The sequence below is a fragment of the Penaeus vannamei genome, chromosome 38 (genome assembly GCF_042767895.1).
Source record: "Penaeus vannamei isolate JL-2024 chromosome 38, ASM4276789v1, whole genome shotgun sequence".
NCBI classification, from domain to species: domain Eukaryota; kingdom Metazoa; phylum Arthropoda; class Malacostraca; order Decapoda; family Penaeidae; genus Penaeus; species Penaeus vannamei.
This window is the reverse complement of record NC_091586.1, coordinates 7,023,521-7,028,520: the sequence shown is the minus strand read 5'-3', so window position 1 is coordinate 7,028,520 and position 5,000 is coordinate 7,023,521. Positions and strand designations below refer to the sequence as shown.

At 39.1% G+C, this 5,000-nt stretch overlaps 1 protein-coding gene across 3 annotated transcripts in view; it reads right to left on the bottom strand.

The window, feature by feature from the left end:
- The window catches only part of LOC113815643 (zinc finger protein 345), a 12,872-nt gene that overhangs the window by 4,974 nt on the left and 2,898 nt on the right, over nt 1-5,000 (bottom strand). The window lies entirely within an intron of this gene.

Sequence of the window (5,000 nt, the reverse complement as noted above, 5' to 3'; positions counted from 1 at the left end):
GCACAACAGATGAGCAATATAGATAATTAAGAGTGTTCAGTGATTCCCATTTCAAGTATTTTATCAATTTCCTAAAAGTTTCAACAAGATGATAAGAAATTGGATAAGGTTTCCTAGCAATAGGAGTTGTTTTATTTTTCTAAACAAATTGCATGTTCTATACTTGAGATATAGCCTGATTCATCTGAAAAAAATATCCCTGAAATCAATCATCTGCCTTTTAATCAGATCTTAACACCAGTTAGGGTAACTTAGAATATTTGCATTATAGACATTAGTTTCAAAGTATCTAACTTCCTTTCATTCAAATCACATCATTCTTCAAAACATTTCTTATAAGATCTATTACTGAAATCTGCATTAGATGCAGTTCATCTCAGTTACTAATTTCAACATGATCTTAAATCAGTTATATATTCATAAATATTCTTCACATCAAAACTCAAATATTCATTTGACCACAGTTCACAGAAAATGAAGCTCAAATGGAGAAAATTTCGAAGAATTGTTAGGAATTTCTCTATATGCAAATAAAATAACAGGAATGAATCTATCCTAATCCTTAGGTCTGTCAAAACATAATTTCTTTAACACTGATTTAAGCACAACCTTAAGTTTTTCTACTGCACCATTAAAGTTTGGATAGGACAGAGTTGTATAAAGAGCTTGAACTGAAAGTAGTCCATTTACTTCTGCCAACATATCATGTCTAAATTGAGTTTCTCTACCCAAAAGTAGTTCTTTAGGACATTCTATCCTAGAAAATATTTCTACTAAAGACTCTGCGTGATAACTGAATCAATTTTCCTTAAGGGAATAGCTTCTAGGAACCTGCTTGCATAGTCAATCAGTGTAAGAATACATCCATGGCCTCTGTCAGAATAAGGTGAAATAGGTCTAACAATATCAAAAGAAATGTTCAGCAATAACAGGAATGAATTTCATAGGCACTCGACTAACACTGCCTTAAGCAGAAACTTTTTGACAAATATGACATGACTTGCAATAACATTTTATGCCAGCTCCTACACCAGGCCAAAAAAAATTCTGAAATCTTTAAAACTAATCTTCCTATGAGAGAAATGACTGCCAGTTAAAGAATCAGGTTGAGTACCTTATCTCTGTACATCTCAGGAACCATAAGCTGTTTAGTGACAATTTCATGAAGGTTTTTGTTTTTAATACAGATTAAAAATCAATCCATTACAAATTTCATACTTTATAGAACAGGATTTTATATTTTCCTTTTTACCACTTTCTTTCTTCATTATCAGCCTTAAATGGAAGGTTCCACAAATCCTCTTATAACTGCAAATTTTATTGGTGCAGCGATAAGATTTATCAATGCAGTAAAGAACTTACTCTTTATGAAAAAAAATATTTTGAGACAATAATTTGGCCTACCTAAATATTCATATACCATTACCCTTTTACCTAATTTATATCTAGAATTAACCAGTCTTTAACTATTATAGTTGAGCACCCAGTGTCAAGCATAACTTCAATGTTTAATGTTTAATGTATGAAAATAAATGTGCTAGACATCAAAGGTCATATAGCACTATGGTAAAGTATTGTGTTGGAAAGGGCAAAGTAGAGTTAAAGGTTACAATAAAATGTGTTAGATGTCAAAGTTTTGAGAGCATTATAGGATAGTATGGTAGTGAAAAGGGAAAATGGGGAGCAAGTGAACTGGAGCAGAAATTAGTAGAAAGGGGAGGGTTAAGGAGGTAGGGCGACTGAGTGAATTATAGTGTATCTGTCATTGGGGAAGGTATAGAAACAATGTTCAACGAAGAATAGGGATAGCTGTTGAAAAAGTCGGGGAAGAATCTGGGGAGAGGGGAAGGTGTTAGATGTCAAAGATTAGAGGGTGTTATAGGAAAGTATGGTAATGAAAAGGGAAAGGAGGGAAGTAAATGAAGTAGAGAAGGGATCAGTAAAATGGGAAAGGTTAAGGAAATAGAGCGATTAAAGGTTAAGGAAGTCAAGCGATTAAGTGAATTGCATTGTATCTGAGGCTGGGGAAGGAATAGGGATAATAGGTGATCACCGTAGATATGGTTGCCTTAGTAGTAGGGGATTAGGCATCTGAGAGTTGAGATAAAGGATCAGGAAGAAGTGGTGTCCAGAGGTTCGATAAGGAGGGCGGGGTCTGATAAAAAAGGTTCACTTGTGTATCCAGGAGGGAGTGGGAGGGATAGTGGGGAAGGATGGGTTTTTGGATGGTTTGGGTGGTTGATAGGATGAGGTATGTGGAGAAGATTTTTTCTTTTCTTTTCTTTTCTTTTTCTGATGGGGGGGGGGGGGGTTGAGAGGATGAGGTATTTTGGGATGGGGCTGGGGGAATATAAGGGGGTAGAGCAATTGAGTGAATTGCATTGTATCTGTGACTGGAGAAGGAATATGGTCATTGTTCAAGGAAAACAGAGGTGGCTGTTGGAGAAGTAGGAGGAGAAGAATGCAGGGGATGAGAAAGGGGGACTGGGGAAGGCGGTGAAGTATCAGGAGGAATGTCTGGTGAGGAGGAGTCTGGAGAAGGACACTGTTGTGATAGTGGGAATTTGTGTGAGTATTCAAGTGGGAGTGGTAGAGAGAGTGAGGTATGTTGGGACGGTGTTGGAGGAAGGGGGGTGAAGGGAACTTGAGGAGGAGGAGGATGGATATCTGCAAATACTTCAAATGTAGAAAGAGTAGGAACAGAGAAATTGGGGGGTGGATGAGGGAGCAGAGTGTTCCCTTGGGTCATCTTTATGAAGTTTTGGATATCTTCAAGGGTTTCTGGAGGGGAGTTGGGTGAAGAGGACTGAGGAACAAAGGTTCTCTTATGAGGAGGAGAAGAGAAGATAGATATCTGAGGAACAGAAGAAGAGGAGGGTGTAGGAGAGAATGTAGAAGGACAGGGTGGAGTGGAACATTTAGGTTGCGTGGTACAACAAATAAAGTGAGGAGGGCTAGGTATGTGGATTTAGTAAAGAAATTGAATTTGACTGGGGGATAAGGTTAGTAGACATAGGACATAGGTTTAGGGCATAGGGGAGAGATGTAGAAATATCATGTGAAGATGGTGGGGGAGCAGAGCTAAGGAATGTTTTGGAATAAGTTGAGAGAAAAACCTCCTCATCGTGCTTCTTGTCTGGCCTCACGTAAAATGAGGCCTAGTTTAAATCTGAGGACTGCTACCTCACATTCAAGCTTATAGGCAGGGCAACTCCTATCAAATACATTATGGGATTCTCCACAACTGATACATGTACGTGATGGAGCAAGGCAATTTGAACGGTCATGACAAAGTTGGGCACATAGAGGGCTGTGGAGTGACAATGTTTGGCTGGGTGGCCAAAATGCCAGCATTTCTGACACTGAAGAGGAAGGGGTCAATATTGTCGGACACAATAAGACAATTCACCAATATAAACCTCATGGGGGAAGTCTTGTCTATGCAAGCTAATCTTGGCAATATTGACATGGGACTTACACTAGCCTCTAGGAGGAATAGTGTAACACTGTACTGGCACTGCATCATATTCAGCAAGGCAGGATAGTACGTCATTTTCACAGTCTGACCAGTCCTTGTTTTAAATGAGACAAGCATTTGGGGGAATAGAAACAGTTCCAGTACAAGTATTAAGAGAGGGGTGAGGTTTGGCAGGAATGGGTTTGCCAGTAAGATTAGTTAAGTACACAAGCTTGGGATGCAGATGTAACTATGACAAGGCATGAACAATCAGAGCAACTGTGAAAGGTAACCTTGCCTACTTATTTCTGTAGGCACTGCTGAAAGAGAAGGGTATTCTCAGAATAGGAGGCTGTGGGGGGAATCTTAAAGAATCGATCCCACTTGACTGGGCCAAAGAGAGTACTCAAAAAGTTTGCAGAGGTAGAGGCAGTAGAAGGATGAGGGCAAGAGGAAGATGGGGTGGTGTAGAATGGAGTAGTTCTGCAGGGAGGTGGGGAAGGACAATAGGGATGATGAGCAGTAATAAGGAAGGAGGGGGTAGACATTGAAGAGGACTATGCAACAGGAAATGAATAGGAGAATGTTGGGGAAGAGGAAGGGGTGCTTCCTAGAGGTTGAGTAATAACCTGGGTGGGTGTTTTGGAATGGTTAGAGTTGTTTATAAGCGTTGAAAAGGGGGTATTAGTATCAGTGGTCAGAGCTGTGGTCAAAGGAGGGGCAGGGGTCTGAAAACCATCAAAATCAAATTCAGATAGGCTAGTTGATGAAGGGGCAAGCCTTAATGCCGCTATCAAGGATAAAGAATCTGCATTATTGGCCATGGTGAGCCTGAATAAAATGGGGAAAAGAAACAGTCTACTACTCAGGATCCCCATACAGGGTAAGGGCTAGGCAATTAACCAAGGGAATGCCATGCCTCTCATCCTTTCAGCACGGCTCTCACACCTTAAGAATAGGATAGAAAAAGGGAATAAAGAAGATATGGAAGAGGAAAGAAGAAAAGAAAAGACCAAGCAAAATTAGTTGAGGTGAAGGCTGAGGCTCAAGGTAGGGGTGATCCCCCATATTTGGAGTCCCCATCACCTAAGCCCTCCCATGACAACAACAAGCAAGGTATTGAGAGGGAGCATAACTTTAACAAGTTTCTAAAATAGAGATCCCATAGAACAGTGGTTCCCAACCTTTTTTAAGGTGACCCCAATCATGCACCTCTAGACATAGCTGCGATCCCAATATGTTCTACAGTTAGGCTTGTATCATATTATCTTATCATGTTCTTAAATCTATATCATTTAATAGATGTATATAAAGTTTGATCATCAAAAATCCATAATTATAATTATATTTTCTTTAGTTCTATTTTGTCAGAATTCAAAGGATTTGTTTTTCTTTTTCCATTATAACACAATCTGGATGTAGGTATGTGGAGAAACTTCTGATACAGGATTAGCAGTTAGGACTACTATATTCTAAAATATTGTATAATAAACTAAATTTAGCCTTTAGCCCTTAACCAATATATCACAACATATATACTGAA